This window comes from Mytilus trossulus, chromosome 3, assembly GCF_036588685.1.
Source record: "Mytilus trossulus isolate FHL-02 chromosome 3, PNRI_Mtr1.1.1.hap1, whole genome shotgun sequence".
NCBI classification, from domain to species: Eukaryota; Metazoa; Mollusca; class Bivalvia; order Mytilida; family Mytilidae; genus Mytilus; species Mytilus trossulus.
The window spans coordinates 1,285,362-1,297,987 of record NC_086375.1 but is presented as its reverse complement, the minus strand read 5'-3'; the positions used below and the strand labels follow the sequence as shown (position 1 = coordinate 1,297,987).

The 12,626-nt window shown below is 31.1% G+C and overlaps 1 protein-coding gene across 1 annotated transcript in view; it reads left to right on the top strand.

Annotated features, from left to right (window-relative positions):
• The window catches only part of LOC134709959 (DNA repair protein RAD51 homolog 2-like), a 45,469-nt gene extending 33,303 nt beyond the window's left edge, over positions 1–12,166 (top strand). The window contains exon 11 of the mRNA XM_063570084.1: positions 11,385–12,166. The gene's annotated coding sequence lies outside the window, so the exon portion shown is untranslated. The remainder of the gene's footprint in view (positions 1–11,384) is intronic.
• Positions 12,167–12,626: the final 460 nt, after the last annotated feature.

The window sequence follows — 12,626 nt, the reverse complement described above, 5'->3', positions numbered from 1 at the left end:
TGATTTTATCAATGCAAGGATTGCATATCTCTGTTAAAAACATGCTAACACTTTCAAGAACTCTCAGATTCCCCCGGCAGGATCTGGAAATTAACAAATTTGTGTTTATAGTACAGTTTTTTGGCTAAATTTCATATAATGATTCACATAAATTCATGTAAGAATGTTAAAAACTCTAGTTATGCTTCAATTTTAGTACATTCAATAAAAATGAAGCGTTAATGTACCATATTAAAATCGTAGGTGTTTGTGTGTGGCTGATTAGTACTTAAAATAAGTTTTTTCCTTGATTTATTTGGCTCAAGGTCATATCTCTGAGAGCAGACGTTAGAAAGGAAATGACATTACAGATTAGCCCAACCAAGGTAGCAAACAGATTTTGAAGAAAGGAACCAGTTTTTGAGGTTTGGTGCAACATGTTACCATTTTTTCTGTGTTCGTTGAGAAATTTGTGTGTAATCCCACCTATATGTTACCAGGGATCCTTGTCTGGTTCCTGATAGCATTATACCGTACTCCTGCATATATATATATATATATTGATTCATAAAAAAGAACATATGTAATGAAACGCATTTAGTTTTTATCAATGATTAACAGGACCTACTGCTATGAAAATACATCGAGCTGCCTTGAACTCTTTGGTAATGTTAAATGAAGAAACAAATTACCAGTATGAAGCTACATTTTTGTGAATTTTAACGGTTAGATAAAATTGCTAAATAAATATCCCTCAGCTAAAACTTAATTTCTTAGGAAGATTGAAAATAGGAAAAAGAAAAACATGTAAATAAGTGGACTAGTTTTAAAACAAGAAGTTGGAAAGTTAGCCTTAGTCGAATTCCAACTTAAATTGGTCTTCTAAATTAAAAAAAAGGAGCTGTGACAGAGGGTCTTTTGTACCTAGTATTCCCTATTCTGTGTAAAACTCATCAAGACACTAAAAAAGTTACAGTTTTGAACTAGGTTGTTTATTATAACTATAAAAAGACAGCAGCCTGTACCATTAGAAGGTGTTGTTTCACAGTAAAAAATGTTCATTTTGTAACCCCCTCCCCCCAAGTGAACGCTTTGTACACTTTAAAAAATGGTTGACAATTATGGATGACCCCTAAGGTTGTCTAATGTCTGGTTGTTGTAATCGCAGAAACTTCTAATTAATAATGGTATAAATCTATATAATTGTTTCATGTTGTCATTGCGTGGCTATGTGTGTTAATACATTATACATTTATCAAATTTGGTATTTAGTAGATGACTATCTATATTATGATAACTTGTGACTGATCCTATGAATTACACATAGTAGCAAATACGATCCACTTATATGAAATGAAAACTTTTAAAAAATTAGAAAAACTATATACCGTAATGACAAGAGAAATGTTATTGTCCTAAAGCATAAATATGCAACTAACCATGATGATAAATATTCTAAACAAGTTTATTAACCCTAGTCTAAGTACAGACCATTTTCCGTGATTTATTTGCTTATTTCAGGGAACATGTACTTACAACCCATTTGTTTAGGTGTGAATGTTAGATTTAATGTAACATGCATTGTCATTACTGCATGCGTTCGTTAACGTTAATTAATTGTAAATCACATTCGCGTTACACATGTACAACTTTTACCAATTAGTGACATACATATTATTAACCTTTTCAAACTATTAATTAATTCAGTAATTAAAGCGTGCTAAAATGTTCCTTAAATCTATGTGGTTTGGTCGCTGTTGGATATGGTGGTTTTATTAGCAATCATACCACATCTTCTCATTTTTATGACTGTCAGGATGGGTGGTCTATTATTTCTTATATCTTTATTTTTTTGAACCATTTTTCATTATTTTTTATATTTTGCGCTTTTATGATATTGTTCCCTATTCTATAATCCAAATCCAGACGTTTTTAGATCACAGTGCAAAGTTTGTCAAGTATCATTTAAGTTGAAGGTTTAGTCGATTTATCCCTGGCTAAGGAAATATACTTAAACTAGTCGATTGTTTTTTGCATTTTATAGTCACTAATATAACACACTTGTACACAGAAGCACAAGAAGTAGAATTATACTAACAAGCAGACGGCAATTAATGTGTACAACCAGAAATTAACAACAATTTAGTAATTCACAGTAATTTTGGTAATTCTAGACCTGTTATTCATTTCATTGATTAAATACATTATAAAATTTAAAAAAACATAAACTGACGACAAACAGCAAAATTAATGTCAGCTTAAATGGATATTTAATGACTGATTGATATGTTTGTATTTGTTCTACACCCTAGAACACATTGTTTAAATTTTATTTGTAAAACATATACAGCGTTACACAGGGTGACATGGGGTATTTACTTTCTGTCCAGTAGTCGATAGGTCGTTACTTATTGAATTCTAAATTGACAGTTTTGTCATCCTTGCCACGAAAGGTTACTTCATTATAGCGATCTAAAAATGTTGTTGATTTTCAGTTAGATGAATTTTAGTCGTAGTCGTCATTAAATCTCGTCCTTTTATGGCGAAAGCTCGTAACCGCTTTGTTCGCTATGATAACAAGGATGGTCCGTATTTGTTCAGGGTTTTTATTAATATCTGTATTATGATTTGGGAAGACATGAAAAAATACTAAATCAATCATAATTAAGTCCATGTCGTGATAAAAGTCTTATTACCTCGAGTGATAAAGTATTTAACACCATTTAATGAAATCTTGGTTACTAAGATTAAGTCAGATTTAAGTTATAGAGTTATCTCCCATTGAATGTTGTTTGTATGAATTTGTTGTTGACTAAATCTATGGTCTCTGGGTAATTTTATAAGACAGATGGGTGTCAGATTTTGTGGTTTTAAAAAAATTAGTTGTAAAATAAAAAAAATGATAATTTTGTGGTTTTTTTGATAAATTGAATAGACATAAACATTAAAATGAGAATTATTATGAATTGTGATCTGAATGAATGTGACGTAAAACTGAAAACAATTTTTGATAAAAATTAGAAAAAAAATAATTCTGTTATTACAAATTGATTGATCGATAACTTCTTATCACCCAGTAGCAAATATTACATATTCAGGACACTATCATGTTTACATGAAAATGAGATATACTACTGTAAATTCAGAAATTATTGCGTGCATTTATTATTGCGATTTTGTCATTTTAGACTTAAATGCGATTTAAATTTTTACGATTTAGAGGAAAAATCTTGTTTAATTCATATAATATATTTAAAAATGCAAGTTTAAATTATTGCGTTAACACATCTGTCGCATTTTTCGCAATAAAAAAAACCTGGCATTAATTTCTGAATTTACAGTATTTTGTATTGACTGGTAAGATTTTTATGTGTTGGCTCAGTTTAGGAAAAGGGGAATGCACTTACTAATGATTCTACTACGACAAGGTTTACATCAGTGTGGCAGCAACCCAACCACTTTTATACACATAAGGGGGGGGGGGGGGTGTTCGAGGGGTTCAGACAAAGTCCCCTTGAAACCAAATAAGCACTGTTAAAGTCAACGTTCTGTTCAAATTGTGACTGTGAAGTCGAGTTCATGAGTCAAAATAGCCCCCCTTGGAAATTCCTGGCTACAACCTGACTAGTATAGTTATTTGCTAGTTGTTATACATTTGATTGTTAATCCTGAATAAAACATTGTTTTTGGACTACATCAATAAGATGTTATAGGTAATTACATTGCCATGATTGGTGCAATGACAGTATATACTAGTTGTTGCAATCATAACTTTTAATTAACAGATTTTTTGTAATCTAGACATTGACAACTGTCTATCTTTGGTTCTGGCACACCAATACCAAACATCTCCGGTAGTACACCTGCTGTTTCCAGAGCCAATATCCACAATTTTGTAAAGAAGGAGATGTAGTAAAAGTGGCACATCTCATTTCAATAGTGATTATTTTACCATGCCCCTTTCAGGTCATGGTCTATTGACTTTGAAAACTGTGAATTCACATTTATTTTTGTGGGTATCAATTTTCGTGGATTGCTGAAAACCTGCATATTCGTGGATACTTGATTTCGTGGTTTTGCCAATGTCTGTTTATAAAGCCTTTTGAAAATATGTTATTTGTAGAACATTTGAATTCGTGGTTTGCCTTTACCCACGAAAACCAGGAACATTGGTATCCAACGAATAATAATAAATCCACAGTACTTAGTTTTCATTTTAAAGTACATGTATTGCAATTTTAATTTTAACATCCAAATGTTTCACACAGGAAAGACATATCTTTTTGTCAACAATTTATTAGTACATTTGTACATTAGTACATTAGTGCATTAGTGCATTAGTACATTAGTACATTAGTGCATTTGTTATCTTCTATTTTTGCATCTTATGCCATGACATCCGGTTCAATATCACATTTTCACATTCTCAGTAGTGAAACTATTTTTTGCGGTTAAAATTTTGTCATAAAATTGACCCTGAACGGTTGCAGATGAAATAATTTCAAAAGTACATAGGATAATAAATTGGTTATGTTTTATAATAAAAGTGAATAAACCACAAAAAATTGTATTCTGTCATTCAGAAAAATATGTAGCTGCACCTTAAAATACTTGTATTACTAGGCAGATCTTAAATCTTATGATTTTTATCAGTTTTTCTTTCTTATTTCATGATTTGAAACAATGGCCTGCTTCTGATGACTACTGATAAAAAATTACAGAATGTTGATAAAATATTTCTACACCCTTATTGTATTGTAGCCAAGAATTTGTGACGAAACCGAAACCATCAGCATGTATATATTGTCTTTATATAGACATAACATGTAGATAAATAGTTTGAGGTCCAAAAAAGGGTATGTTTTTTTTCTTTCAAAAAGTCAAAATCGTTTTGATTTAATCACTTTATGAAAGTTGCGTCAGATAATGTTTAGAAATAGTCGATAAGTATGACAACTAACATATTATTTTGTATAGAATCAATTTAATGTCCCTCCCTCAATCAGTACATAAAACCTCCCCCCTAGACCACAACTATGTATATCAATGAGGAACATGAAATCAATCACTCTTACATGCGACATTTATACCTTTTGTGTGAAAACCCATGTTATGACAGATAATACACATTAACTGTCCGACAATATGGAGAGAGATGAAAAGTTGTTTCGTGACAAGTCATTATTAACGAACTCTTTTCTAAGGGGAATGACATGCTTTTGGGATTTTAAGATATGGGGGTATACCAAAGTAAGAAGTGTTAATATTTTTAGAAAAGTTTAATACTAAAAATGTACACCTCCTTATTTTCTGGGAACTTTTACATCACAATTTAGTGCATTAAAAATGAGGCTAGCATGCAAGCTTAATATTGAATAATAACTTGTTCCTTCAGTGGCGTAGCCAGGGTTGAAATGATGTAGATGTTTCGCCACAGAGCCAGACGAATATTTTTTTGGACCTTTTTATGCAGAAAAATATTTTTTATACAAGCACATGTACTCCCCTTGAATCCGATACTCGTTAAATTTTTGTTTAAATTCAAAATACCCACCAATTCATATATTTATATTTTTAACCAAATTTTATTGTTTCTTTGAAACTACCATCATTCAATTCATAAATATTTGATGTAAAGTTTACCACCCAATCTTATATTTGACATATCAAAAACGGACCCCATTACAGCGGATCCGTCTGTATAATTTAGGAACTTTTTGATTTTTGATTACTGAGCTAAACATGTTGCAGGAGACATGAAAATACCGGGCGTCTGATCGTCTGGTCTTGTTAGCACTCTCATGTGTACAATTCTTGTTAGATTACTAGTAAGTGAAACTCATATCTTAAGCAATGTCTTTGACAATTTGGAAAACATTAAAAGTCATGGTCAAATATTTTTAACCAGTTATGACCCTTTGAAATATAAACGGTAATTGAAATCACATTCATTTGCTGTGAAGATTTTATTTCTCCTAATATACTGAAAAGAAAAAAAAAAGAAAAACAGTTTTTTTTAGTTATGCCTTGTTCCTTGCCCTTTGATATATAAAATATGACATATAATGTGCATGGCAGGGTACATTGTAACTTTGTTCTTTACTGATTGAAAATAAAATAAACATTTGAACCTAGATAGAAACTGGAATTCATAAGCCTCGGACTTATCATGATCTGTTACAAACTGATTTTATTGTTATCACGTCATTTACCATGTCGCAAGAAACGATATCATGATATGGTGTTTTATTATTTTAGTTGCTATAGTCTAATGAGAAGCCATCACTCCACTAGGTTCATGGTTTTAGATGAAACATGGCCACGGGTCTGTGTATCAGTCCTTTCCCCTTGCCTTACCCGATGGAGTAGACCTTTTTACGAACAAAAGTTAACTTGGAACACTATTCTGCGATTCATCTACATGTATCTTGTTTACATAAACTAAATTATCCTAAATGAAAGACCAGACATACTTCTTTGAAAATGACTGGACGTTATCCTCAGATCCTCAGCCTTGTTACATTTGGATACTTCCGAGATAACCTGCGGCTATTTTTATTTTATTTTTGTCAAAATGATGTGGATGCTTGAGCATCCGAGCATACATGCAAGCTACGCCACTGTCCTTGTTAAAGAATTAATAGATATTGATGTTTTCATTATTTGAGATATGCTCAACTTAGCAAGAAGCTTACAAATATATATTAGGATAAAGTTTTGATATTTTTTAAGTAAAACTTTACTCCTGTCCCTATACATTTGTATTACAATTAGAGAAATTAGTTCCTATTTTGATGTTTTCTGGGCTGTACATCTGTAACTCTGTCAGTTTAACTTCACTTAGCTATTAGGATGCTAGGAATATAAGCCCCTCCCCCCCCCCCCAAAAAAAAAAAAAGTAATCAATAGGATTTTTTCCAAATTTCTCACCAAAAGCTGCCAAAATGACTAAGAGGCTCAATGTTATTTTAATGTGCTGCCAAGTTGACATATATTTCACTATCTCCTTTAAAAAAAATTAAAAGATGGGAATGGGGGAGAGGCTGTTTATTACAAAATAGAGGAAACACTTTCAAGATCTGTAGATTAGAGTATCATTGTATGGCAAACATTAACAAACTTAATTATTATTTTGGTCTCATAGAACCTTTCAAATGGCTTTATCTATGCATTGTGTATTTTCTTACCAAGCATGGAACATAAATAGCTTGAGTGACTTATAGCCCATAAAAGTCATGTCATTGTTATGATAGCACAGGAGACACAGCTTATCATCTTGGACTGAATACTACCAATGTTTTGACAATCTATATATACCGGTCAACACATAATAGCGGTCAGTATCTGTGTAAATAGACATAAACCATGATGGGTCAGTGGACTGTGGTCAGTTAACATTGATATGTCAGTAAAGTTTATGGCCTACTAGGGAACATTAACCAAAGTATTATTCTTGTCTTATAGGTGTATTGGGAAGCTATTAACGGGAGATAAAAATTTTGATGGGTCTTTGAAGATTGGCTAATGTGTTTTGTCATGGTCTGACCACCTGGGTGTAGGAATTGATACAGAGGCTTGTCATCAGGAGGCTGGCTACTGATGGTCTGTTATGTTGATACAGAAGTTTATCATAAGAAATTGACCACTGGTCAGTTAGGTGATTGACCATCCATAGTTTGTACTGTTACTGTATATGTATCAATCTATCTCCTGCTTAAATATTTTGTGGATATTTAAACCTTGGAAAAACATCAAGATTTAGTATTTTATGAAAACCACCTATTTTAAAATATAGTTTGATAAATATCCTTGATTTTCCTGAAAATGCAAATAACCAGTTTAATTCAACAATAAATTTGTGGTTGATATTTCATTTCAAATTTCCAATATTTTCTTTAGAAATCCTAGCAATGTATTAGAAATCAACACAATGTCTGTCTGACTAGCATTCATGCAGTATACGAATCTGAAAATTAAACTTTTATAATGGCCTTGAAAAATACAAAAGAAAATTAAAATCTTTTAACAAAATATTTTTTTTCTTTTCATGTTCCATGCATAGGATTTCTTTTATAAAACCAACCCTCAATATGGAAATTTAGTCATGAAAATTTGTTATTTTTTTGGAACTCAGGATTATTTCCTTGAATTGGGTCATTCCAAGAATCGCTTTGGATTTTGCATGGAAACAAAACAAATGCAGGTGTCTGTATAATTTATAGACACAATTGACCATTTATATACCTGTAAACAAAATTAAAATCCTTAAAAAAAAGCCGGAAGTTAAAAAGTAATTTGAGGAGTTTAAAACTTTAAAGCATATCTCCCATTTATACTACTGGGTTTTTCCCAATTATCCATTCATCTCGTAGGAGAACAAGAAGACCCTGATTATTAACAAACGTCAGGATTTAAGCTTCAGTACACCCATTTTTCTTGGCCAGAGTAGTTTTTAATTAGTATGCATTCTGGACAATACTTAACTGACCATTAAAATCATCCAGTTGTAAACTGACCAATAAAACTGGTCATCCACTTATCTTTTTATGAGATGGAACCTGAGATTAGTTGAATTCTCAATATGACCATTAATTTCTCATGAGTCATATCTCCTTAATGGACTTAAATTTAACATCATTCGTACATCAGTATGCTTAAAGATAAGTTTAAGCTGCTTATTATAGGACTTAATATTTATATTTAAATTAGACATGCTTTGAAGTGTTAAAATAAAAAGTTTCTATGTGAATTCTCATCACTAATTAAGTAAGACAGTGCTTTAGAAAAAAATATAGTCTTGGCTCGGTCGCTTGGTACTTTATTGAAATAGGTTTAAAGAAGTTGATGAAAATTTAAATTGTGACTAAGATCAGATAAAGCGATAAATATGCACAAATTGTCAATTAAAAATTTGATTGGTCTGAAATTCCTACAATGGGACCCTATTAATACAATCAATTAGAACAGACACCCAAAAAAATCAACAGACTGATATTAATGCATATTAAACCATACTGAAATATTTCGTTTTTTTCTGCATACCACCTTCTAATAAAATACAAAGAATCAGACTATTTTCTGCCCCATATAGTTCATGCAAACAGTATTAAGAAATGAAATGGAACAAGATAAAAGAAGATTTAAAGAGATAAATGATAATTCTGTACATTGAAATATGTTTACACTCAATTGCACCTCAGCTGTTTAATAGTAAAATATCATAATAAAGTATAAATCTATTTTTATTTTAGTGTATTTGTAACATGTAGTTTTTGTTGTTTGATCATTAAACAGAATATGACAACCAATGAAAAGAATTGTGTCTTTCGGTTACCGAAGAAGCTTTATTTTACAATGTGAATCAAATGCAGCAACTAGTTTTAACTTTCATTACCTTTCATTACAGCTAGATCATTACCTATTCTGTTTTATCTCTTATAACTTTGAGACCTTCCTTTTGGCATTTATCTTAAACCCAGTCCCCAACATCTTATGGAAAATCATTTTGGTAAGATTAGAATATGAAGACAAGAAGTAGTTGTAAATCTGAAGAAAATTTAACACATTTTAAATGCCATTTAAGGATAAATAGCTACTCAAAACTAGATTGACTGGTATAAGCTGACTTAGTTTCGTCTGCTACCTATTCTGATTCGAACTCTTGACTTCTTTAAGTTTGAGTTTTACTATGCCCATTAGTAGCCTTCTGCTTTTTTGTGCTCTCTGGTCAGGTTGTTGTCTCTTTGAAACATTCCGCATTTCTTTTCTCAATTTTATGGAATGAGTAGAACAATAATATCTTTACATTGAGGATAGATGATCTGTGGGAGGTGCAGGCTCTTTGAATTGACAAGTTGATCCAAATTATGTAGACTCTACACTGTGTGTCTACCTTGGATCAATTCTAAAAAAAAATACTAGAAAAAATACTCTTTAAGGCATGAGCATTTCAGGATTAAGATAAGTTACGATCCTTTTTTTGACTTAATATTTTTTGTGAAGTCAGAGCCCCAGATTCTGTGAACTTCTCTTGGGAACTAAAGCTGCCTTTAAGAAACCGTCTATCATATTAATAAAAAGAGTTTTTATTACATTTCTTTATGGGGGTTAATTTCATACAAACCATCTGATCTTACACAATTAACATTTCCAAATAATTAATGAGGGCTGTTTGAACTATTAAACTACTATTATCAAAAATTAATCGTAAAATAAAAAATTACGCCAATTTTTAATATGGAGACCCATTGTTAGTAAGAAAAACTGATGTTAATTAACAAAATTTGACCTTATGGAATAAGGCGATATCATGCATATTTATGTGCCGTAATGACGATTCTTGTTGACTAATCGTGTGGAGGAATGTGATATTCATGAGAAATAGAAAGTTGTCACCTGACACATATATTTAATCACATGACCACTCAGGTGGAAGATACAAGATCATTATCTTAATGAACTTTTCTTTTCATACTAATTAAACTAATCTGATTTTGTCTTCACAACAAGGGAGAGGATTGTCACCCTACGAATGGAAATGACATTTTCAGAATTGATTATTTGAAATTTTGACATCATTCATTCATAACAATTTACAATTTTAAATGTCAAAATATCAGTTTTGGTTTTCACATGATGAGTGAGTTGTTATTTCTATCATTATATTCCAAAGGGTGGTATTTGGTACAAAAGTAAATTATTATAATTACAAGTCCCCCTTAGGATTTAATAATGACGGGAGATTTGTGTACACTTTTCGCTGAATGAAATTTTGTTAATGTACTGTGATAATAGTTTGTTAGGTACATTTCTCCTACCACCAGTCAAAACCACTAATAGTAGCTTACAATAAATACAACTTTATCCATAAAATAGTATTGTGAAGCCGAACAAATGTCAGACAAAATCTGAGACTACTATAACATCTAGTTGTCTCAGAGGAAGGAAGTGTAGGAATAGAAACAAACAATACAGGATAGAGAAAAACAAATGATAGAGCACTAACTAAAATAAAAACTTGTGTGTTGTGTGAACTGCTAAACTCTAGAAGGGTAATTCTGAATCCAGTGGCAAATATTTCGTTGTGTTATATTGGGATTTTTTTTCAGGGGGGGGGGATGGGGGGGGTGGAGATTTGAACTGGTACAGTTGATGGAACTGGGACTAGAGACTCTTGATAAACTTATTGTTAATCTTGTTCAAATGTTTTATGTAACTTGTATTTTGTTTGTCATAAACTGTATTTAACTTTATTTCAATTTAGATTGAAAGTAATGGATGAAAAGTAATAAAATGAAAAGAAAAAAAACAGATCTATATTGTAGTAGAGTACTTATAAAAAGAATTTTATTTTTTATTGACTCTAAACTTCCATTGTACTAACGTCATGTTTTGGGATTTTTTAGGACCTAAAGACAGGGATTCCAACAGAGTAACGTGAGGAGAAGATTTAATTAAGTAACGTACGTTACATCTTAGTCGCAGAAATAATCGGACAGAGTCGTAACTTTAGGGATACCTGCTGTAATGGGACAAAGAACAAGACTTAATCCAAACTATGGATCAGATTAATTGATGTGGGTTAAGTATAGTAGAAGTCTCGAGGCATCGTAAATATTTGATCGTAATATGTTTGTTGACAATTTTTCTACGTATTATGAAATCTTACTACAATGAAATACGACAGAAAGAGTCAAGATCTTTGTTTAAGAGGAGGATTAATGTTTTAATCTCCAGTCTATGTGTATTCTAATGTTTAGAAATCATGAGATTAGAGACGGACTTAAAAGTTAAATGACACTATGCCTTTGTTATTAATAAACGAATAACCTTTCCATCTATTATTTTTGTTTTGCCTTTAGCATTAGTATACTACTATTATTTTGTCTGACAGATTTTTAGGTTAATAGCTCATAGTTTGTTTACTATTATGGGACGGTGTTGTACAAGTCTATATAGAAATGATAGTCTATTAACTATTCAATTAGGCCACATCAGTGGAATATCTCTTTTTAGATCTTTAAATTTTAAGGAAAGAAAAACATAGAGGTTCATGAACCAAAATTTTCTTTAGTTTTTTTCATTTGAAGGAAATCTTAATTGGCATGTCTCAGTTTGATATACTGTCTTATTAAAGCATTTTTTCCTTCTATTTTTGTGTGTTTTTGATGAAAACTATAGCAATTAGATTGGAGAACATCTATTGAGGCTTGAGCAAACATTATCAGCAAGATAAGATGTACAAATAAGCGTTAAAACAAGAAAAAAATTGACAATCTACTCCTGATGGGAGTTATTGCCCTTGAGTGACAATTTCTTACCTTTTTTGGTGTTTTTTTTTCTTTTAGCTATTTCTTGGAATGTATTTTAGGGAAAGAAAAAACTTTTTTAAGGCATGATAAATGATCGTTTAAATAAGATATAAATATAAATCAACATAACTTAAATTGACATAAGACACAATATTGATAATAAAACACATGTTCTTTATTATTATAATTTTGGTGTCGTTGACCTAATTTATGCATACATGTTATAAATAAAGACTCCATATGTAGATATAGTAGGATAATATTACAATACACAAACCAATTAAGTTGATGTGGTTTTATGTCTGGAAATTTTATCTGATAGACAATAGTGCAATG